At 43.8% G+C, this 25,137-nt stretch overlaps 1 protein-coding gene and 1 long non-coding RNA gene across 15 annotated transcripts in view; one reads left to right on the top strand and one right to left on the bottom strand.

The window, feature by feature from the left end:
• The window catches only part of RGS6 (regulator of G protein signaling 6), a 278,204-nt gene extending 258,453 nt beyond the window's left edge, over window positions 1-19,751 (bottom strand). For 6 of the 13 annotated variants that reach the window (XM_083839322.1, XM_083839323.1, XM_083839327.1 and 3 more), the window contains exons 1-5: window positions 19,513-19,751; window positions 18,500-18,597; window positions 12,486-12,647; window positions 7,792-10,574; window positions 7,031-7,307 (exon numbers count right to left, since the gene is read on the bottom strand). The gene's annotated coding sequence lies outside the window, so the exon portion shown is untranslated. Of the gene's footprint in view, window positions 1-7,030; window positions 7,308-7,548; window positions 7,744-7,791; window positions 10,575-12,485; window positions 12,648-18,499; window positions 18,598-19,512 lie in introns of those variants that run through there. The other 7 variants (XM_083839320.1, XM_083839338.1, XM_083839339.1 and 4 more) reach the window with 7 other exon arrangements.
• On the top strand, window positions 52-21,953 carry LOC310900800. 2 transcript variants are annotated; one of them, XR_014585396.1, is made up of 4 exons: window positions 1,197-6,839; window positions 15,268-15,437; window positions 20,151-20,218; window positions 21,821-21,945. It is a non-coding gene; the product is annotated as an uncharacterized lncRNA (long non-coding RNA). The 2 variants fall into 2 exon arrangements; XR_014585395.1 differs by lacking the exon at window positions 20,151-20,218 and having other exon boundaries at window positions 52-6,839; window positions 21,821-21,953.
• Window positions 21,954-25,137: the final 3,184 nt, after the last annotated feature.

Genomic DNA, 25,137 nt, shown 5'->3' with positions numbered 1-25,137 from the left:
TCCCTTCCCAAAACAGATGTTCAGGAGGAGCTATGTGCTAGTGAAAGGTGGACTGGGGATCCTTGCGTAGGGAGCGACACCACAGTCAGCAGTGCCCGAGTAAAGGGTCCGGTGCCTCTCCAGGTACCACGGCGCTGCTCCCTGAGTGGAGGAGCAGCCAAGGGGTCTGCCTCTGGTCAGTGAAGTCCAGTTCCCAAAGCACATAAAAATCCTTCCAATGACAGCTTCGGAAATCAAATTGTAACTCAAGTAAGTTACTCTGAAAATACTTTCCCAGTGGAAGATCATCCCCAGACTTTCTGCCCCTCCTTACAAGTGCTGAGCTCTGCAGTACTATCAACAATATTCACTCTGTTGCTGTTTTTAAGTAACAAAGTATAAACACTTCCAGCAACCTCACTTAAACTTCAATATTATTATTTTTTGGCCAAACAACTTCCTCTTTGTTTATGAGAAAGCAGTTTCATTTATACAGGGAAAATTCATAGGTTCCCAAGGACCCCATTCCTCTGCCCTTTGTACCAGCTCACACCTGGCACGCACATACCAGCATGTCTGCTTCCAGTGAAAAACGTGCCTCAAAACATCCTGTGGGGATACCTACATTTCCATACAGCACCAGGGCAGGGAGCAAGCTCTGTGCTCCTGACCACTCGCACTGCCTGGCTGCTAGCTTGCTCCCAGGCTCCCTTCTGGAGAGCTCCAAACCAGTACGTGTGCAGGTATCGCCCTGGGAACACAGGTCTCTCCTATCACCGCTTGCACACAACAGTCAGTGGGGGTGATCCTACACAAGGTTAGCCTCTCAACTTCTTACTCATTCCTCCACCAGTTTCCCAATAAATTTTGCAACTTCACAGACCCTGATACCACATCCTGTCCTATGATGCATAACCTTATCCCCGTGGGCTGCAAAACAATCTCACATTTTTTAAAGCATTCATTGTAAAAACAACAAAAACACAAACCCCCCACCATTACATCTTCAAGACACAGAAGAGATACCATCTGGTGGCCAGAAGAGACTCCTGAGCCAAGGATATGTACTGCGGGCACAGCCATCCATCTCATTTGGACAGAACTAGCCTTCAGACACGAGGCAAGCCAAGCCACTTGGCTTCCTGCATATAGACAGGCTACCATTTTAAACTCAGCCCACTGCATAATTTAATGCGAGCAGCTGTTTTCTGTACGTACTTGTCACCACTCGCTTGCTTTTCCCAGTTACCTTTGCCCTTTAATAAAATGACTACACGCTCAAGGTGCCACGTTAGCCACAGGTGGCCCGTCTCAGTTACCTGTCAGAAGATCACACGGCTTCTCGACAGACAGCAGGAGATGATTATTTTCCTCACTTTTCCCCAGGCAGCCGTGCCCCATTTGGATACTCTGCCTACATATTTCTATACCTGCAGGTATTTGTAGATATTAGGAAAAATGAAAAACATTGTCTACAACTGGATATTACAGCCAGTAAACCCAGGGGCAGAAGCCAAGACAAAGGAACTTGCTCAGCATCTGACACTGACTAGGTCCCAAATTGCCTGATGGACTAGAACTTTTTTTTTTTTAAAAAAAAAAAAGGAGAAATAAACACTACCTCTTTTCCGGTCTGTCCACTGAAGATGTGCTGGAAGCGTTGCTGACTTAAAGGGAAGATGTTTCCCACTTTCAGAGCTTTCTTTTATTTGACAGAGAGATAAGCAAGGAGAGCAAGACAACTGAAAGAAAAGGTGCGATGTGGATGGATGGGTGGTGGGGAATATCGACACAGGAATCGCTTGTTAACAAGGCAAACGTTTCCCTTTATGAAATCAATTGTTAAAATTGGCTCTCGTGTACCAAATTTATTTTTGATTTAATGGACCAGGATGATGCTATACCAAGGAAGAAATTGGCTCCAATACACCCATCCTCCTTCCAGAGCATTCAGAACAAAATGGAGTGCCCACCTATCATCATTCTACCTTCCAATAATAAAAAAAATACTGCTGCAAGCACAAGGGCTCTTGGAAAAGCTCTGAGCCAACATGCTGTTACCAAGGATAGTTGCAGAGAATGTAACAGCAAATATATGCTGAATATTTAACTGAAATAAAGCATCAGCAGTATGTGAGTTTAGAAATGCAAAGAGAGAGGCATAGCCCAACTTTGAACTTCATCTGAATTGGTGATCCCAAGCAACTGCAGTATTTATACAGTGCTATCAGCCTGCAAGGAGCAGCTGCAAAGGAAAGAGCTGAAGCTGTATTTTGTTGTTTCGCAACAATGCCAGCTTTTTGGCCAAAATCTTTCACTGTGGAAAACGAGATGACTGACTACACTGATAATATAATGCTTGAGGGTAGACTTTTAATCCCTCTTCCGATATAAATCCCTTTTTGAAAAAACATCATCTTTGGATCAGTCAAGGTGTACTAAGAGCATGCCCACGAAGTTTGTCCATCAAATATACTGTCTCTTGAAGTGCCTTGTACTTCATGCACCACGGAAAAAATTAATTGCAAATGCAGTAAACTACTTCTGGGGGATGGACTGCATTTTCTAGTTTCCACTATATCCAGTAAGTTGAAAAGAGCTGAAGAAGATTGATTAAAAAGAAAAACTGAATGAGAAGAAGTGCAAGCTAATGGATACTCAAACATGGGCTGACAAGAAAATCAAAATATTAAAATAAGAAAATATACACCCCAGTACCTGTTAGATTCCCACTTCAGAATCACTCCACATAAGCTCCCTGTGCCAAATGCAGTTTGGTAAAATAAAACTCCCTTCAGGTAGTCTAATGCAAGTTGATATAACAACCAATTCACTCCTGCATTGATCGGTGACTGTGGAATCTCATTTAAAACATCCCAAAGTGCTGAGAGTTCTTGCTGGATGTTCATTCTCAAGAGGATGGAAAATTGCAAGTGCCCTGCATAAAATTAAATGTGAAATTTGCTACCCAAAGGCACAGGTGCTTTTGAAGATGTGGCACTATGCAACAGCCCTGGTTGCATTCCATGTACTTCAAGGACATTATGCAATATACTATGATTTCACTGCCCAGCTGTTTATCTCAGAAACGTATACCCTTTACAGATGCAAATGAAGTCCAAATCATTTCTGTAATTACAATGTAAAAAGCATCTGAGGCACTCCTGACTTAGCTAGCTCAAGTTCACGCACCCACACAGTTCAGCACAGTCTAAAAATCCCACTGCAGTGGTTCCTCTATCCTGAACTCCACAATGCCCTAACTCAACTACTGCAAATAGCAATATATGCCACGTGCATAATGAAAACTGCTACGCTTTACTACACTGCTGTTACACTATAATGCTCATATGAAGACAGCTCCTTTAACTGACCTAATAAGTGTCCATGCCAGACTGCAGTTACACTAGTGAAGGCATGATCTAGAACTAGTTGCTCATCTGTGACAGAGGCAAATATTATTTTCATTTACAAAATGATAAACTAAATCACAATGAAATTAAGTGACTTCCCCACATTCACATAACGGATGGCAGAGCAATAAATTGAACATATAAACCCTGGCTTTCAAGCCATTAGTTTTCATTTGCTCAGCGCACACATCCCCATAGCACAGTAAGTCTGTATTAATCAATCCGAGGAGCTTTTAACTACCCTGTGAATCTTTCACCACTGCTGCCAGGTTCTATAAGTACAGTGAAAAAGATGACATAGCATTCCTCTTCACCGGGATGACATTTGTGACTCTCTTGAATTGAAGATTCCTGGCAAAAATAAAATAAAATTTAAAAAAATGCACTAACTCCTCTTCACTGCCAAGCTACTTCATGGCCCCCACCACCTCCAGGCAGGCTGGGTGCAGTACCTGTGCCACCTTCTGCTGCTCTTGGGTCAAGGAACAGAGAGCTGATTCCAGCATCACAATGCAGAGCTCCTGGGACACCAAAATGCCAGAACTCTATTGCTCGCTGAAATTTTAATCTATGTCTCCCTCCACAATCTTTGCCATCAACTACAGCAAAGTTAAAAAAAACAGTAATAGATGTGATGTGACACAAGTGGGTAGCAGCAGTCTCTCTTGACTCTACAATCTTTCTAGAGCTTGACAACCACCGAGGAAAATACAAATTAGCTCCTCTTTCTTGCTCCTCTCTTCATAAAGCACAACAGCAGAAATCAGCTCATTCCCCAGCCACCGCACTATGCTATCACTCCAGCTAAAAACAGTACGTAAAATTATGGAAAGTCTTTTGGTAAAATGTATATGGACTAAGAAAACATTGCAGATTCACTAATATTAACAGCATCCTTAAAAAACTTAAAAAGTCACTATATCATTAAAAGAAAAGGGTAACCCAGCCCCATTAGCCTCCATAATACATCTATTTTTATCTTTTCAAGTGTATAAAGATATGCCAAATTTTTCAAATTACTTCAGACTGTGTGCCTTCTAGCCACATCAAAACTCCTATAAAACACCACCGCAAGGGCACAACTCGAGCGGTGCTCTGACATTACACAGGGTCACTACACAGGAAGTTAAGAGATTGAGTAAAGGCAGAAATTTGCAGAAAAAATTCTTAGAGGTGTAGGAACATAGCAATTTAGTTCAGAATATGAAGAAAGACGTTCAACTACATGTACGCGCTCAAAGATGTAAAGAGGGAATTTTCTAGCCTGAGGAATCAGGCGTGTAACTCCACAGGAACCAAGCGACTGACTTGTCCAGATGCTTCTGAAAACCTCCAAAGGTGTCCATCACCACCAACGGGCATCTGAAACATGCTTGGCCAGCACAGCTCTTCTCCTGGTCAGCTTTTCTCTAACATGCAGACAGCAGCAAGTGTTCAGGGTTCAAAGTACGACTACATCTTCAGCAGTAACACAGGGCCCCGATGCCCAGCTTACATCTCATTTGATACTTTAGATGGCAGAGCACTGCTTCATGCCACGCTGGTGGCAGCAGTTCAATGGCTGACACAAATAAACACCTCCCCAAATTACCAACATAATAATCCTATTGCACCCGAGTTTCCTTTGTAATTACAATAGCATGGTATGAATTCTTACACTAATGTAATCGTGAACAAGCTGAGAAAAGTCCCATGAGGAACCAGGAGCACATCAGCTCTGAAAACTAGATGGAATACTCGTCCTCTGAAACACTCTGGAGCTGCTCAGTGCCATGGACCTGTTTGCTCATACAATCTGCCCTCTACAGAGCCTAGATGTGTTTGCAGAAATGCTTCTTAAGTGCCAGGCACCCAGCACACAGAATGCACTAGCTGCTCTGAAGGGCAGAAGTGCTCACCCTCCTGCTGCTGCTTTATAGCTGCATGGTTTGATTTAGAAATCAAAGGTACTTCAAGCCAGAGCCTCTGGGTTACCTATCCCTTCATTCCTGAAAAGCTGGAGGCTCACATTTTTATGAAGGAGAACAAGAAAATAATCACCCGGCAACACCCTTGTATTCCATCAGGAAGCATGAGCCATGGCACATTCAGAAGTTTCTCCACAGACTAACATACAGTGTTAAGAAGACACACTGCAGCTATTTTGCCCTCCTACTATTCCACATACAGCAGCTTCTTTTCTTCCCCTGCCATCTCTAGTTTGCTGCAGTCTGCTGGGACAGTGCTGCCCTCTCCTTCTCTCCCCTCCTTGGCTGCTCGAGGGGACAGTGACAGATCCTGGCGTTTCCAGCCCCTGTGCTCAGCTCTCCTCCCACGAGCATTAACCAAGGCAGAGTTACTCTCAGGAATGAACAGTGCTCTGCTCACCTGTAGCGTACCTGCGGGCTCCACCAGTTATGTGCCAGGCACCAGAGCACCTCGTCAGGGGTTAGCAAGGAGGTAATCACTGCTTGCAGAGGACATGCTTTTTCCTCTTACCCTCAGGTGTCATTTTGGTTAAAACAGATGTCTGCACTACCTGCATCACAGGAACCTTCAGAAAGAAACGAAGGCAGGCAGCAGCTACGGTGACTACACGCAGCTTCATACTATGCCTTTCCTTAGAAGGGACAGGTAGTAAAGAGAAACTAGAAAACTTAGTCAGACAGGTTGAACAGCAATCTTTAAACATCTTTTGCTTATAAACCTGTGTGACACGTAGCAAGTAACTATTTCTGATTACCACTACAATTTAAAAAGGAAAAAAAAAAAGCTATTTAAAAAGTCCACCACACTTGTAGCCAGTTAGGAAAGAAATTGGAATGCTTGCCTGACTGTTTTATTAGTCGGGTTGCTAGAAAAAAGAACAGCTCATCTAAAAATAAAGACGATACTGGCTGGGTCTAAACAGTTTCTTCAGCATCTCACATACACATTCAAGCAATAAGCACTATTATTTGTGCTTATAACCCCATGCCTCCAAGTCCACAACTACAATTCAACATCTGACCTCTCCTTTAAGCAGATTTACAAGGCAGTATAGTGGAAGTGTTCACAATCAGCTGGCGAGAAAGCATTATGAATCATAACTCCACAGCAAACAATTGCTAGCTCTTCTGAGCTGCAAGATTAGGACAAACCTGGCATTCAAAGAAAAAAAAAAGGCAAAGAAATAAATGGATGAAGGAAAATATGCACAGCCTTCTGCATCTATGTAAAACCAAATCAACCTCAGAGAATATTTAAGATGGTATCAAACGCCTTCCATCCCCAAAGCTCTGAACTACAGTTAACCTCTTCTGCTATTTCTTCAGCGAGCAACTACAAATAACACCATGCCTTTACCAAGCGCTTTTCACACTCGCAGCTCTCCAAGCACTTCCCACAGAAGCACACAAACACAACCCAAGTGTAGCTTTCCCCGGGGTGGGAAGCCACCGATACACAGGGCGGGATGCCAGCGAGAAGGTGAGTTTTAGCAGTGTGCTTTCGTTTATCAGAGACGGATTTTTCCTCTTCTCCCATCCCTACGCGCTGGCACTTAGCAAAACAGAAACCAGCCGAGAGCCCCCGTAACCTTTCATTTCAGGGGAGCACTGGGAAGCGTCAGGCCAGCGTAACGGGGGCAGTGCAGCGGGCAGCCCCTCGCCCCGACTTACCAGGCCGTCCTGGCCCTGGTGAGGGCTGTGTCCGGCGGGGCGAGCGGCGGGGCGAGCAGGCTGTGCGGTGGGGCGAGCAGCGGGGTCCGTCGAGCACCGCTTGGGTCGGTGCACGCCGCAGGAGCCGCCACGCACCGTTATCTTTAGGAAAATCCGCGTTTTCCTCGGAGAAACACTTGAGGCTCGCCGCCGGTCCTGCGAGCTACTCCTGCGCGTCTGCCACCGCGGTTAATGCCCGCGGAGACGCTCCGGGTGCCGGGGGGACCCGCGGCTCTGCCTGCCGGGGGAGGGAGCCGTCACCGCCGGGCGCCGCGCTTCCAAGTTCCCCCGCGGGGCACCGGCCCCTTCCCCAGCCCTGCCGGGGCTCCCCCCTCTTCCCAGCGGGGCCCCAGCCCGCAAAGGGCCCGCCCGGCCCCGGGAGCAGCGCCCGAGCCCGCCGGGGGGCAGAGGGGGCTCGCCCCGCCGCGCTCCCCTGCCCGCGGCCCGCCCGCCACCTGCCCGCGCCCGGCCCCCATTACCCTGGCAACCGAGGCGCCCTCAGGGCCGGCGCGGGGCTCTCCCGCCTCGCCTCGCCGTGCCGCTCTCCTCAGCGCCCCTCAGGCCGCGGCGAGGAGGAGGAGGGCGAGGAGGAGGGAGCCAGCGGGCGCACCGCGCCTCCCGCCGGCAGCCCGAGCCCGAGCCCGGCGGGGCGGGACGGGGGCGGATCCGGCCCCAGCCCCGGTCCCGGTTCCCCCCCTCCGCCCCGCAGCAGGTCCCGGTACCTGGGGTCGGCTGAGGGCCTCGGGACCCTCCCGGAGAAACTCTGCGCCCTCGGTCGTGCGGGGTCCCGCTTGCAGATGCCCAAACCCTCGGTGAAATTCAGTCACTGCCTCGTACGTGGTCCCTGCATTCCGGTCTTCAGCACGGTCTTTACTCCGGATTGCAAGCCTCTGTCTTCATTTATTTTTTTCTTGCTGTTTTCATCGGGTACACTTCATGGCCATGCGGAATATGATTCTGCATTGTGCTTGTCCCGTGCTCTATTTATGTGTTTATTACTGCACGACCAAGCTGTTAGGTAAAATTCTTCCATGTGTAAGCAGGAAAGCCTTATCGGGCCGGGTCATGGTCTTCGAATGCTCACGATTTCCCTGCAGAAGCCCGGGGCCACAAAGGGACCCTGCACATCATTATCACTCACAGCGCCTTAAACAAAATCACTCTGACTTGCACAGCTCTTTTAAGCAGATCTGTCACATGGGCAAAAGCCATTGCTGTTGGCTAGAATGAGTTTCCATACATTAATTAGCTGTGCAAAGTAGCTTGCACGCTTCTCACGGATATGCTCCACCAGCTTCTCCAGCAGATAGGATAAGATTTTTATTCCTTCCCTTTTCCTCCAGAAAGAACTCACCCCGAAACGACACTAATGTCTGTGAAAACCCCACGGACAGATGCTGGGAAGCACTGCTCCCAGGCCCTTCACAGCAGCAGTGTGTGCCAGCCTCAGCCCCAAGAGCTTCTGAGTTTCCAAGGTTTAGTTTCCACAAGTCGGACTGATTTTTTCAGTATAATATGGTAAGGCTGTCAGCTCCACAGAGGAAACACAACTTTACCAACGTATCTACCCTGTCTTAAAAGCCCCTGCATAGCGTTCATGTTTCTCCCCTTTCCTAAGATCCTGAAGAGTTACTTCATTTGGGTGTTATCAAAACCAGGCTTACATGCAATGAGCCTGCTGATTGGCACCAAAAGCAGGGATGTCCCAGTAGGTTGTGGCTGTGGCGTGCCTCGCACACTGCCTCTCTGGAAATGATTGGTACCTGGAACAGTTGCAATTGTTCAAGTGAGAAATTCTGAAGAAAAAAAAAAGTCCAAACGACAACTTTTATAAAGTTATCCATCTTCTGCTGATGACTGCAGCAGTAGAAAGGTTCCCACACACCTGGGTATGCTCCCCTAAAGATCTCTCATACAGACTGCTGTAAAAGGGTCGTTTTATCCCGGCTTTGGAAGGTGCAAGTTTCCAGCACTGCGTGCAGTGCCTGTGACACCAGAGCGATACCCGCTGGTGCTCACAAGACCGGTGCCAGCTGTCCTGCTCACTGTCGTGCCTGCGGTGCTCCGAGGCTGGGTCAGTGCTTTCCCTTCACAGGGCTGTTGATCCAATAACTACCCTGTGGCACGTCCTTCAAAAAGATTCAATAAGCATTAATTACAAGAAAAAAAATGGAGCTGCTGGCTCGGGTGTAGGTGCCGAGACTTGCCTAAGCTGGGGCTTTTCCCCATGGACGCAGTGAGGTGGTGTAAGTGCCCCTCTGTAGCCGAGTGCATGAAAAAGGCAAAGAGGTTTTCAGAGTTGCTCCAGGTAGGTTCTATTTTTCATAAAATGTTTAATTTAACAGTGACCTAGTTTTGCAACAGCTTTCAGTGCCTTGGCTTTTCTTATCTCCTGTGTCTTAGCCTACATCATTAGAACAACAGAGCAATAGGTTTTACAGACATTCCTACAGCAAACTAAATAAGACCTTAGCTAATGCATTAATTCTTCTTCTCTCCTGTTTTGTTTCTTAGAGCTGCTATAGCATGATTTCTTTGTAGTTTTAAGGAGGTTTTAGCATATCTTTTATGTTACATACTGTAGATTTTTTTAAAGCGTCAGTTCAAAGCCCTTTGCTTATTTCATGGTACAGTTTCAAGTATCAGACAGTAGCAGCAGTCTTGAATTCATCAGCTTTTTACAGAAGAATCCTTTGTTTTGTAAACTTTCAATTAACCTTATCAAACTGGTGGCTAGATTGACTAGCAAGTTGGAAGGTTTACAAGCAGTACAGACTCATCCTAGCATTCAGTAGGAGCAAGTTATGGGGTACTGTTAATTTTGCCCACCTTACTTCCCCTATGTGGAGTTTCAGAAGGAGAAAACCATTCTGCATCTTGTCATTGTAACCAGTAAGCTGCAGGTCAAGTGATGTTCACTTTTCTTCTGCTTTGCATTACTTACAATAGGTATTCTCAGCTACAGTTTCATGGTACTCATCTGCAGTTCTTAGCTTGTCTTTACAGAGTGAGACTCCAAAAACTTCTAATGCTTTATTCTGTGCACTAAGTTCTGTACGGATTCAGCAGAAAAAAGCAGCAGTTAGAAAAATGGTTGATTTCAGCCATTCCACCCCAAACCAACTTAGGTCTGCAGAAAGCTGGCTCCTCCTTCCACCTCCATCAGAAGGACTCTCGGGAACTTTTATCAGCAGACAGTCAAGTACTTGGGCCTTGCTCCACTGAGTCCTTCCTGTGCATACCCTTCCCTAGAGGGAAAGCCGGTGTAGGAGATGCTGCCCCAACTGCCATGCTTCTACAAGTGCAGATGCTTTCTCTCCAGGGAGAACTCTCCCACAGGGATCTCTGCCCACAAGAGGTTTGCTTTGATCCACGTTAACACGTTTTGCAGAAATTGAACTTGTCAGGCTGAAGAAGGCAGGTAGCATATACTGACAGTTTCTGAGCCATGAGTTAAACAGAATGAGCCAAACGTATACCTCTATATCTACGAGGATCATGCGAGCTATAAGAAAAAAACCCAACATAATAGGAAACATTCAGAGCCCCGCAGTGCCAGCATGCACCACCCTTTTTGAGCTCCACTGAATTTCTATCTTTGTGCAACAGGATTGCAGCTGTATTTGCAAATGAAATTTTGGGTGATCTTTGACAAACTTCTAAACTGCATTGACCTGTCATCATTAGAAAAAGGAACCAAGAAAAGCCAACCAGTGGTGAATTTCAGGCATGGGAGAACTTGTCCCTTTGGTCTGGAGAAATCACCAAACCAAAAATCCTGAGAAGAAATTCTTTGTATAAAGCTAAAAATATCAGAACGCCATTAGTAGTAGCCCCTCTGTTCATTTTTATCAATAAAGAACATTGTGGAAAAGAAATATGCAGTCTTTGCAAATACACCTGGGACAGTTTGGAAGACCTGATTTGCTGGATGTTTTAAACAGAGGTTTGTGTAAGAAGCTTTGTCTCATGCTGTCTGGGGACAGTTTGGGGACTGGAATCCCAAAATGGACCAAGAGCAATGCAGCTAATCAGAAGGGAAACGATACCATTTCCTGAACACTCTAGTCCTTGCTCAAGCATAACAGAGACGTGCTTTTCTCTCCTGCCTATAAAATCACACATCTGAACAAATCAGAGCACAGAGCTGAGTGAGATCAGCAGTCTCCTGCTTTCCTGTGCTAACAGCATGTCTTTAGAGGGGATTTATTTATTTATCTTTAACAGCAAGGACTCTGCTAAGATCTCTCCACCACTTCTTTCTAATCACCAGGAGATCGGTTCCTTGATGGCTATCAATGCCTCTTCTTTTCTGTCCTTCAGTCAGGATCCTGCCCAGACTCCATCAATCTCATCAGAACTTGCCAAGTTTTCCAGGACTGGGTAGATTATCCACTTTTGCCACATTCAATGTCAAAGTATTATGAAAGCTCACTGTACTAAATGGCAGGAATGAGTGAATTCCCATTGAATTCAGGCTCTATCCAGTCAGTCTGTTCCTACCGGCCTGGAAAAGGTGCATAAGGAATACTCGCCTTGAGTAGATTACAAAATCCTTGGCTATTTTCTTCTGCAACACTGCAGAAGATTCCTGTGGACTTTTTCTGTTTGAAATAGGTTTTATCATGATTAATTACATAAGCTGTGATGGGAGCTAGTGTGCAGTGGGAATGAGGAGCCTGAAGTGTGGAGGAAGGCATGAAATGTGTTTATAAAAACCTTGAAACTAGCAAGATGCAGTATGTGCCTTCCATAGCCCTGATCATGCTGTTTGTATGCTATAACCCTCTCACCACTGTTTATCTGCATCTTATTAAACTGTACATTTGTCACAGCAGAAACAATATAATCTCCTGCTTTTGAAAAGCGTTTAACATATGGAAGAAATTGCCAACACCACCATAAAACATTTCTTTTCTGTGCTTGGATGATTTATAGTACCCACTAACACAGCCCCAGCATCAAAATGCATGTCCGTGTATGTCTGTATCTATCTACATATGTTCACCTTGTGTACACGCACATATTTCTACATAAAAAATCTATCCTCTAGTAGTTATAAAAACTTTACAGACTGTTCATGGTTTATCTAAACAATACGGTGCCATTTCTCTCCCTTTGGCTAATTTATGTAACTGAACACCACAGTGAGTTTTTTGGTTTGGGCAGTGGAGTTTAACACTTAATATTTGCTTTTGGTGTATATTTTCTTACTTTGTTTCTGCTTACTTGTTTTTCTGTTAACAACAGTAAAGTCTGAGCAGTCAAAGATTTCTACAATTTGAATCAGAATAGTACCTAAAAATCACTTTCAAGCTCGAGTGAATATTAATGGATGATTTTTCAATTATTGCTGAGAAAGTACCACACATGGGAGAAGATATGTTTTACCTTTAGCTTTGCAAATCCCTCTTACCTTCAAAGCCAGGCATCCAGATGTCTCGAGCAGTTGTACAAATCGCAGCAGTGTGAAATATGAGATGGATTCTGGGCTCAGGTCTCATCTTCCACCTCTGCGGCCAGAAGAGCTTCACCAGGAACTCTTGATGACACGCCTTAATTCGATAAGCCTGCTAACCTATGATAATAAAGAGACCGATAGAGCCCATTTAAATTAGAAACATTTCAAACTTCTCTGCTCTGTTAAACAATGTGAGAATAACATACTTGTGGAAAGCTTAATAAATAATATATAAGACCAATTTTACAAAAACATGGGTTTTATTTTTTTCTCTCATCCAAGAAACTGCTTCAAATCTGCATCACTGTTATCAACACAACTCTTTATTACACTTAATTATCAGGATCTCAAAGGGCATTATAAACACTGATGAAACAGTAAGCCCTCACTTGCAGGTAAATAACTACAGTGGGCATGGTTAAAATTCTGCCATTAGTTGAAGGTCTGTTTTGTTTTGATGTACTGCACCCTGTATTCAGATTGTTGATATTCTTATCAAACTACAGCTGCTTGGGCTGAAATGTTTCATTTTATGGATCAGCACAAGGCTGGCTTCTAATTTTTCATCTTTTCTTTTTTTAAAGTTTCAGCAAAAATCGTTTAACTCCCTCCAGTGAGATCTGGAGGAAAAAAAAAAAACAAAAACTTTTTCCCATGTTAAATATATTCTTGTAACTGAATATTCCCATGTTTTGAGGCTACCATTAAAAATGTATCAGGGAGATGGGCCTGGGTGACAAGGATGTGTCGTTCTGTGAAAATCTGCTCAAATTTTGACAAGTTACAAATTCTGAAATTTTCAACTTGCTCTTGCTTACGTTCTTAGCAACTGAAGGCTAAATTCCCCAGAAGCTGACTGCAGTGATGCATATTCAGATTAGTATAGTTAATTTTAACTAAACATGTAAATTACTCAGTGGGTTATTTTTGTTGATTTTTTCTTTCTTTCTTTCTGCTTCTTATCAAATTGTAGCACAGAAGGGGACTGAAAATTCCTTAGTCTGTCCCACTGCCTAAGGTAGGATCAGCTGTGCCTGAGTTACTACTGACAAGTCCTTGAAGACATTCAGTGCCGGAGATGCCGAAGACACTCCAGGAAATTTATTCCTGTATTTATGGAAATGTTATCAGTGTTCATCCTGATATTGAAGATGAATCTCTGTTGTTAAAATTGGAACCCATTATTTCTTTCATCATGGATATAGACAGCAGATTATCCCTGTTCTCTTTGGAACAAACTTCCACTTTTTTTTTTTTTTTAAGACTTCTGCCCATTTTTCAGCATCAGGTTAGACAGCAACAGTTCTTTTTCCTTACAGTTTATGTTTTTTTCATGCCTCCCGATTCTGATTAGCCCATCCTGCGGAATCTGCACTTGCACGGGCAGCGCAGGATGGTGTTCCTTTCTTTTGCACTAGCCCAGCATTATTGACTCCTGTTCTATTTGTGGTCTACAATGCCTGCTAAATCTTTAACCACAGGATTGCTTTGAAGATGGTTCTTTGCTGTCCTGCATTTCTATAGTTCCTCATTACTGTCTGAAGGTAGCTCTTCTTATATTGAATGCTTCCCACATTTTCCAGATCATATCTGCAATTTATCACGATCACTGAATTTTGATCCTGGCTTCTAACATACTTGCAGTCTCTTGCTGCTTGAAATTATCTGCAAATTTAATAACAATTCTCTGTGTGTCATCATCCAGCTCATTAATGAATTTAATGAATACTGCCAGACCAAGAGCAATCCTCTGTGGAACTTATGCAACTCATCCTTACATTTTGACAATGAAATATCTGTTTGAGTAAGGTCTGTTAACGCAACACAGCACCAGGATTTTGGTATGGACATGTACAAGTTCACTAGCTTCTGCAAGCTCGTTGTTTAAAGCTCTTTCTTTCTGTTTTCTTGTTGTTGTCGTTTGCCAGGAAATTCTTTTACTAAAATATTGATGGGACTCAGACTTCAAAAGAGACTGAGCAGAAGTGATGCAAATTCTATATTTCATAGAAATATTTAATTGTGGGAAATGTCTTGAGGTGCACTTTTATTAGCATTCCCAAGAGGCAGTCACTCTTATGATACTGCCTGTCTTACTTTTTCCTTCCTTCTTAAAAGGCTTCTCAGATTTTTGCTCAGCAGCTAATGGTAATAGCACAGAGGAAAGCATAAATACTGAAACACGGAGAAAGTCCTTAACACCCCAAAGGACCACCTCAGTCTCAGTAAAATTTTTACTTTTGCGGTGGCTTAGAGAACTTATGCTAGAGTTTTTTCTTCCTTTGAACCCCATATTGTGCAAAGCAATAGTACCCTCCATGACAGTTAGAACATATTTAGAAAAGGCCCACAGATCAGCTCATGTGGCTGTGAGCTATAATCTACCCACACATGCTACAAAAACAGAGCTCTTTTTGATCTGCTATAATCAGGTGGTCCTCCTCGTCCTTTCAGAACACAAAGAAAATTTTCTCTTTCTGAGATGCTTAACTATTCACTTTTTCAAATAATCAGGAAAAAACAAAAGTAATTACGGTGTCTTTTCCTTTCTAATGCACTAAGTCTTTCTTGCTTCTGCCTGTCTGATACATGGACTTTCCAAACTGAGTAGCTTTAAATGTATTTCAGAGCAACTAACTTTGGAGAGCTAGCCTAGATGGGAACTCATAAGTCACCTTGAAATGACAGCCACATTTCTGTTCATTACTAGATTTCATACTTTTGTTTTGCTTCACAGCTCCCAAAGCTCTCAAGGAAGATGAAACTGTTACCATCTGTGCCCACATCTGCAAGGAGCTGCATGTTCACCTGCTGCAGTCCCCACGGACGTGGCCTCCAGGACAACCAGACCGGCCCACCAGTCCTCTGGGGCTGAAGCACCATTTCAGGATCCAATGGATCTAACAGGTACCTGCTACCAAAACACTCTCTCCTCACTCGGGTCCTGGACACACACTCCCTGCATGTCCCTCAGCTGGATCTAGTGGCCATGTGGCCACAAAAGAGGACAGTTTGGCAGGTCTGATGGAAAACAAAGCCAACAAATGAAGACTACTCTGCAGTTAGAAGAGGGGAGCAGGGCTGCATGTTTCAAAGGCTACTTGATTTTAGCTCATTTTAGAAGCAATGCAATGCGTTACCTCTGCCTGCTCTCTGCGTATTTATCTCCTTCCTACCTTCTAGCCTCCACACATAAGCCCCTGCCCACATGTTTCTAGAAGTCTGTTTTTAATTATTTAAAGCAGTTTTTGTTTTTAACCTACCGCTTTTAATCCTGCACTTGATGACAAAATCCAGCCTTGGCTCTTCCCTAGCAGTCGTCTTTTTAAAAGCAGCTGCACTCGTTTGGTCTTTGCTACACCAGTTTGTATGTTAATCTTTCCGTCAATTTCACAGTAATTTAGATTATCAGATATTAATTCCCAACAAAGCTAAAAATACTCTGCTCGTTCTCCTTGAAGGACAGCTTTGTCTGATGGGGATGGTACGCTGACCCAGGTAGCAGGAATGCTCTCCTACACTACATGGCCATTTCACCTTATGAGCTCTGACAGGCAAGTGGTTAGGTCCTCCTCTAAGACAACATCCCAGACTTCCTTTGTAGTCACTGTGGTGCCATTAATTCACCTATTTTAGATACAGATTTGATGGTGGAATGTATTGCTCTCTGCAGATGACACCTTCTCTTCCTCTTCTTGGGGAGAGCTGGGACAACCAGCTCAGACCAGCTGCTGAAGGGTGGATGCTGGGAGAAGAGGCTCAGCTAAGAGACTTCAATCAGCAGGGATTTGTTTCTGCACAAACCATTAACCTTCGGGATTGTTTCCTAAACCTGAGGAGGAGCTAAGAGAAAAAGACCAGTCTGGACCACAGCACATTTAATTCTTGGGGCTTAATGCTTCTTTTTCACAATTAATGACCTATCCTGTTACACATTTTTACAGGAATGTTGCAAAAAACAAAGGCAAACACAAAAGAAAAATGCAAAAATAACCTAATATTGCAACGTCCTTACACATGTCATGTATGAGGTCTCAGAAAATCCAAGGGTCCCAGCTTTGCTGCCACCATTAAAATGAGATCCTGAGACCAGCAGTTCAATGCATAACAGTTTTCATACACAACAATGCAAACTACTATTCCAGGAAAAAATAGCACCAGCTTCAAAGATACTTTTTACACATAACTTTGGCTGTAGGGATAGCAGGCTTAATCCAGCAGTAATGTCAAACAATTTTTCTCTGTGACTGACCCAGCATATCAACAATTTCAGTGCCTGTACACTGCATTGCTGGCCACAACAGCTGGACTGCCAGGAAAAATCCTGAAAAGGAAACTGATAAAATCAAAGAAAAAATGAAAGATGAAAACAGAAGTAACACCAATCAAAGACCCCATTTTATCTTCCTGTCCCCTTCATTTGCTGCCTTAGGACATCCTACCATGGTCAGGATATAATCCTAATTTTCCCCTGATTGTGTTAAAGCTGATTTTGCCCAGTACACGGCTACAAGGCTGGATATGCACCTCTGTGCTACCAAAGTTTCCTATAGAGGTATTCAAGCTTTAGCGTAAGAAGAAAACTTTGGCAAAAGTTGAACAGACTGCCTTTTGCATGGGGTTTCAAATAGCTGGAAATTATCTGTTTTCAATATAGCAGCTAGACACATCTCCACACTATAAGCATTTTGGTCTTAGGCAGATTAAGGTTCTCAGGGAAAAAATACCATCTAGAGCTACAGAGGCCATGGGAACGTCCTGCAGCCTTAAACTGCCCACTGTCAATGCCACAACTTTATTTACACAGAGAACACTTCCACAGCAGCTGCTGAAAAATACCCAGAACCAGCAAAAAAGAACGGAGAGCAAAATCTTTTCAGAACTGTTGTGCCATCTGGTCCTCACCATGCATGTAAATACTGTCCTTTTGTAAAAAGTCCCCAGCACATCGCAGGTTTTACTCAGGCTCTTCACAATGTTCTTCCTTCAGTGCTTTTGCCTTAAATTTGAGCGGGTACGGCAGATTCAGAGAATATACATATGCTGGCTATCATCTCCTTGCTTTTTGCCCAACTTCATTATTAAGAAGAAAATTGCAACATCCCCACTTTAAGAAATGTATTTCCCTGCTTAAACCTGTGCTTTCACAGGCCTGGAACATTGCATGGAGGCTGCTGTTTGCTGCAATTAACAGTCTCAGGAAATTAAAGACCACGACTAAAGCTGTGCTCCAGCAGGATTCTGACTTTTCATTTTCCCTTTATTTGGGAAGCAAATGCAATGCCATTTGCAATATTTTTTTTCTACCTTTTATTTTTGAAAAACAGGTAGTTCTGTACTGTGCTTGATTAATTTTCTTAGTTGAAACTCAAGTCTCCAGGGCAGCATTCATTCATTTATTTTCTACCAGCATGATAACGCCTGTTTTCCTCAGATGTTATTCTGTCCGTGTGTCCCCTCTCCACTACTCCCCACCACCACGGGACAGCTCTCACAGACGACAATGAACATGGAAAAGTCCAGACAAAAGGGGATCCCTGAACTTGTGTTGTTTTCTGTCTATAAGCAGTACCCAGTTTTTCAATCAGTTCTCATATTCTCATGCTTCCCATGCCCATGGCACACATCCGCTAAGTTATTTCTTTCCTGGTGTCAACGTGGAATTGTGCATTTCTCTGGAAAAAAATAATGGGGAGACTGGCATCATGTTTACTGCTAACTTTGCTAGTGTTAGAGCAAGAGAACAGCACGTGTCTTGAGCCTGGCACCAGACACTCTCTCATTGTCAATTTCTCTACTGTCCAGAAGTTTCGATAGTATTCCGAAACACAGATTTGGGTCTAGCTTTACAGAATTGGTATTCTTAATTCAGAATACATAGTTCTTCTAGGAGCTACAGCTCATAAATACAGACTATGTGAAAACAGTTCATAAACACAGAAGTAATATTCCCCCCACCAAATCCCTACCTTTTGTCTGCGATGTTCAGCTGTACACAACAATCCTCGGTATTCCTCTTCCCATCAGTGCTATCATTTCCACTGGACTCAGTGAACATTAAATACTACTAGCATGCATAAGGGAGAGAGAAACAGAGAGTGAGAAGCTCTCGTTAAGCATTTATGTTATCAGAAATAGACTGACCAGGGCTAGGGACTGGTACGACAGCAATCTGCTCAAAAGATGAACAGTTCTCGCTCCGCATCACTGAACAGGCTGTGTCCCGAGATGCGCTCTCTCTCTCTCCCAGGAAAACAAGTTCTGTGTAGCTGGCACAGTGACCTGGTCTGCCCCAAGCAGTGAAGATGAATGCACTGAGCTTTTACCCTGCAACTTGGACAAATCTGTAACAGTCCCTGAAGTCTTTGGTGGTCTGGCTGCATAGCTACACACAGGGAGATGACCCAGCATTCTGGGCATTTCCAAAATAGACACAGATAAATCTAAAACTCTTGTCTTCCCAGAATATAAACTAAACCCTCACAGTCTATACCCTTTTTTAGGGTATAAGCAAGTCAATATATCACCTCTTACTACCAACCCTTCCTCTCCCCTTGCTTTTGACAGAAAAATATCTGGATTGTAATTTGAGATGACATTGTTACAAATGAGGGTTATAAGGGAGTTCAGCCAAAGAAAATCCCAAAGACTACTTTCCAGTAATAAGAACAGAAAAAAAAAGAATAGAAAAATCCTCACATGATCCTTTTCTCATCTTCTCCCCTCCCATATACCCAAAATGTGTATTTATCCATTGGTAAACCAGAAAGGGGGATGGAGAGAGGCTCCCCCATGATGCAGGAAGGCTCTCTCTGAACCACACCGCAACTCAGTAATAGGTACCTGAAATTCTCTAGAATACAAACATGGACTTTGGGTACCTCCATTTTTGTTCAACTCAAAGATGTTTCTCATCCAAATAGGGACTAGGCATGGAGCTGCACAGCCAGCACAGAGAGCCTCAGGATGTAGCATCTCTTACCAATTTCTTGAAAAGAGCTGCTGAGATGTGCTGCTTTTGAATGCTGTATGGGTCTTGGGCTCTGATGGGACAGTTGGTGGGACATCTCAAGGTGATAAAATGCTGTAGATGAAGATCCTCTCCTGGAAAGCTGCAACCTTAACATCTTTGTAAAGGGGAGTACGACCATAAGCAGCATCTGCTTTGTTGATCTTCATCTCCTTTCTCTGTCTGCAGAGAGCTGCTCACAGAGGCACACCCTAAAGCAGGAAATTAATCATTAAAAATACCCCAAACCTCCTGTGTTGTCACAGCTGGGACAGAATCAGGACCTCCACCATGCCAAATTCTTGGGAACCTGAGGATAACAGAAGGAGGAAAAATCTTTCAGCAGTCATATCACCTACCAAAGCTGTTTAATGCCACTTTCAAAGACTTTCAAGGAGTTGGGGGTCCTAATACAACCCCTCTTGTCACAGCACTGTTTGTGGTCATGCAGTCATTTAACTACCTTGAGGAAAAAAACAGGTCTGGTCTTGAATGAATGCCACAAACCTCCTGAAGAACATCTCATGACAAGAATTTCCATAGTTTAGTTATGAAATGAATACAAATATCACTTTTTTTTTTTAAATTAATTTTCCTCCATTTTCTTCCAGTACTTCCATGCTACATGGAAAGCTTGCACAGGACCCAGAAGTACTTTCTCGTTATTATTCAGCATTGTGTAAGCCATATACACTGTAACTTGTCTTCTCAGTCAAATATGCAGGCTTCACCTTTTCCAGCTGTCCTGATATGGAAATCCTGTCATTCTCCACAGCATGTTATAACCTGTTTTAAGGCCTATTTATTCTGTGTTTGCATGGATTCTTTCTGAGGGGCAGCTGGAACTGAAGGCTGTATCCTGGAAGATGACGTCTGTTTCTGGAGGCAGCTGTATTTGATCTCCCAGGAGCAGTGGCTGTATATTTTCTGCTATTCCTTTTCCAAAATTCTTCCAGAACATGACTTTTCTCTCTGGTTCCTAACTCCTGTCTTCTTAGCCCCACCAGGAGTTTTCCCTGATGGGTATGGGGGGAACCTGGGAGCAGCTAAGATGGGGGCACAGGAAAAAGGGGACTTCAGAGCCAGGAACGGCAGTGCCACATCACCACTTCGCTGTGCTGCAGCTCCCCCAGTCATGCCACAGCCCTGGGACACTGTCCAAAACAGCACTTACCTTGCAGAGACTGGAAAACCCCACACATTTCCTGATCTAATGGGGCACATCAACAACTGTGCCTGCCAAAAAGCAACCTGCGTGTTTGTGGCTGGTGTTAGGAGCTTGCGCCCGCTACAGAAACCGAATCTGTGCAGCCCAAGTACTGCAAAGCAGAGTGTGGGTCACAGAACCACAAAATGTCAGGGATTGGAAGGGACCTTGAAAGATCATCTAGTCCAATCCCCCTGCTGGAGCAGGGTCTTCTCATTTAAAAGGGAGATTTTCTGTTAATCACAGAAATACACTGGTGGTCACTCCATTAGCTGTTTTGGGGATAGGGGAATGAAACCACACACAGAAAAACTAAAATTAACTATTCCTGAGACTAATTTCTTGCTTTGTATCACAATAGGAAAGAAGTCTTCTATCCTTGGTATGATTATGTAAGCATTCCGGTTTGTAATGTTACAGAAATGTGTTGTAGGATGAAGCCTTAGCATACCACACCGTGAGAGATTTATGGGTAAATAAATTTTTAAAAGAACTTTTCACATTTTGCTTCCATAATGAACAGGAATATTTCTGCAATACTTCAGTAGCTGAGAAGAAAAAAAATCCATCCCTACTTTTCTCTCAAGGTCCTTCCAATCCCCCTGCCAAAAAGGGTAAATATAAAGCTATCAGAAATAATGATCCATTTTCTAACACGCTTATTGCTCACAGGGACAGGCTCAGTTATCTTTCCTTTGGCTTTATTTGTAGATTAAATACACATAACCTCTATTAGATTTTATAATGAGTTAAACCTGTGAGCATCATGCTTGTCACTCCACCAGAGGAGCTAGAACACTGGAAAACACGGGTGTTGTTCTACTCATCCTTTGACAACATATTGTAAAGCCCCAGAGAAAGCAGTAGGACAAAAAAAATCTGGATGATCTTTTCCCAACATTCAGGTTTCTTACAGGAGCTTGCAAAAGCTGCTTCATCTTGCTCCCACCCATCAGAACGGCTCAGCATCTGCCACCTGTCTTGTTGTTGCTCTGTACTCAGTACTGCTTTGACACTTTGCAAAACTTTGAGCTGAAAGGAACTAGAACTGCTTTTTTTTTTTTCTTGCTAAAGGAGATGCATCAACATTATGTTGTCATAGTAAACTAACAATGAGAAATGGCTATGGCTTCAACCTCACCAGAGATCAGCCTCACAGCCTGAAGAGAGAGGGCATCAGCTGAGAGGCTACTGTGGCACTTGGCTGGAGGAGTGTGTGACAGCTGCGTGAGGAGGCAAGAGCTGATGACTGTCCTGATTGCACCACCCTGCCCAAATACAAGGCTCATTGAATCCAACAGGAAATAATCACAGCTTTTTAATTTACTCAATACAAATGCATCAGAGGAGGGACTCAGGGATCAGTTTGTTTGATTTTTCACTCAGCTGATTTTTCTCTCAAGGAAGGCACAAGTGCAGACAATTGTTATGGTTGGTAGCTACTAATTTTGATTTGTCCAAAGACATAAAAATCTGTGCTCCGAGGAAGCGTCTTTGCCCTTGGCTGTCACTTGTGGTCAGAGCTGTGGCAGTGAAGTCTCAGCTCGCACTCCCAGGAATAAAGCTCTGGAAAGATCTGAGTGAAGCACAAATGATCCCATGCTAGCTTAACCTCTTTTTTAAACAGAGAGCACGCGTTCTCAGGTGAACAGATCAGCACCAGGCCAGATATATCCTGAAAAGAAAGCAGGAATTGGAACATGAGGGACCTACCCCATATGTGTGGGAAGGTAAGGAAGAAAGCCCACTGTTTCCTCCTAAAATGGTTTTAATAGCTGAAGCCCTTCAGAATGTAATTAATGTTTATATATCCACTTACGAGAGCAAATTAGTCAATTCGTCTAGAAGACTATTAACTTGACCTTTTTGCCTCTGTGCATTGTAACCAATTATGAACCCAAGATCTGCAGGTCTAAGATTCACCTAGAAACTCTGAAGTTGCCAATAGGTGAACTGTAATTTCATAAAAAACAATAAAAATGGACAAATTAATTCAGGTAGAATAAGAAATGATCCAATTCTTCGCAGAAGTATTCAAAGAAGAAGAGATGACAGAGTCACTCTCTTCTTTAAGTACTTTTCACCCCACTCAGTCTGACTTGGTACATCCACTTTATTCCGTGGAAGATCCCCGTGACTCCAAGGAGCAGACGGATTGTGCTTTTAACTGTACACTGCACACTTCAGACTTTATAGATGGCCTAAAGTGCTGGCTTCATGTTTGGGGCTCCTGTTATCTCCAGGAATCCGAACTATTAATAGTGACAATTCAAGCAATGGATCACAGAAAATGTCTAGGAAAAAATCACTAAATCCCGGAGTGTCAGTCCTGAATGATGGAAATGTGCAGAGAAGAGCATCCCTGGAGCTTCTTTTTTTTTTTTTTTTAAACTGAAATTAGAAAGTTGTGTTAGAAAATGTTCTGTCTCTGCTAATATCTGCTTCCCTGTTAAGATTTCCTGGTAACATGATGTTAATAACATTACAGGCCAGATTCACTGTTTCCAGATACTAGATCTGCAATGAGTTGATCTATGTCTGCTTCTAGTTTGGGATCACATTTCATGTTTTGATTAACTTAAAATATAAGTAATATGACATAAGTTTTTTTTTTTGGAGGTACATATGACTGTTCAGTGCTTGTTGGAGAGGGTTTTGTTTGCTTACCAAGGTGTCGTCTTTGCTTTTTCCCACAGTATATGTTGACAGTTCAGCACTGCTGTTTCTGGTTGTTTTGACTGTGGTGAACATAAGGAGTTCTGGATGATTTCAAGTCTTCTGTTCTTGGTAACAATGAACAGAGGTTCCTCCACACACTGCAAGACATGGATTAGTTTGGTGTACAGGGCTTGTTTGGACAGTTTCAACAGATTTTTAGCTAAGTTTGTACCATGAACCTGACTCAGTTTCATTACATGTTTCTCTGTAGATTTCCTTCTGCATTTCATTTTCACAGGTCACTCATAACAGCCACTTGAACGCAAATCATGAATAAAGAAGATGACTATAGACTAAGCATACCCATTCCAAAAATCCATCTGCCTCACAGTACAGGAGATCCAAAAATCAGCTAGACTAGTGATGGGACAAAAGAGGACCAGAGTACCCATGACTGCAACAGGCCACTTTTAAAAGGCCACTATAAAAGTGATATATGATGTTCCAAGAGCAGCGTACCCCAGAGATGCCATGTCCCATTTCTGTGGTAGCAGATTTTTTTCCCTCTGCAATATTCCAGTTCCTTGCACCCAAGTTGTTTGTCTTCATCTCTCAGCCCCGTGAGTGGGAGCAGAGGAGAGGAAGGTTCCCACATACCTGCGCCACCATTCCTGTCTCTGCAGGGAGAGGAAGCTTTCCATCACTGAGCACCCAGAGGCTTTGCAGGGCTCTTTATAGCCACCTCTGCATCCCACACCTCACAGCGCACGTATGGCAGGAGAGAGGGTGGCAGTGCCTGTGGGGGCTCAGATTCAGGTGCTGCCAGCTGCTGGCTGAGGGCAGCAGACAGACCAGCCACCTTCCCTAGGGACTGGGAGTGTCCCCAAGGGTGTCCCTGCATCTGAGCGCTGCACTGGTCCCACACTCTGCATCAAACTGGTGCTGCTTTATCAACAAGTGAGGGCAACCCAGCGGTTACGCCTTTGGAGTCCTGCATGTTCTCAAACACAACTGTCTAATTCTTTACACTGCAATAAAAAGCTGAACTCCTTTCCCTACAAAAAACAGGCCAGAGAGTGGGAAGTGGGGGCTTGGAAAGAGAAAGAGAGTGGGCGAGAGATTAAACAGCCTCTGGTATTCAATGCCTGTGGATGACAGTTTCAAAAATATTTCTAGGGATATACTTGGCAGGCACTTGCCTGTAATTTCCTTCTAGATACATATAAACAGCAAAAGCACACAAACGGCCTCTTACTCAAAGAGATATAATTATCTTAATTGTTGTACACGTACAAAGACGGTTTAATAACTGCCTAGGGCACCTCTCCCACCAGTGCCCCTTCCTCTTCCCCACACGCCATGTGACCTGTCCTCACCACACAAAAAGGCCAGACTAGAGCCCAGGCCTCTGGCACAAGAAGCTGAAGAGGTTTGTGTTTCCCCAGTGCTGTCACAGCACCTGCAGACCTCTGTTTCAGACAGGGTCCCAGAATCCCAGGAGATGTAGGGGCTGAGTTCCCGATGCTTTTTAAAGAGTTGTGAGTGCCTGTTTACTCCAAGATCCTCTGAAAATCCTGCAGTCACAGACCCACAAAGAAATATAAACCAAGTGACAATTTCCTCTAACGTGCAGAGGCAATTCCCCAGGGGCACAACACTAGGTTACAAAGAAGAGCATAGATAGATGAAGGGGAGATTGGGAAGTAGGAAGAGAAAATGATGAGAGGAAAGGA

Source organism: Anser anser (genome assembly GCF_964211835.1).
Source record: "Anser anser genome assembly, chromosome: 5".
NCBI classification, from domain to species: domain Eukaryota; kingdom Metazoa; phylum Chordata; class Aves; order Anseriformes; family Anatidae; genus Anser; species Anser anser.
This window is presented reverse-complemented; position numbering and strand designations above follow the sequence as displayed.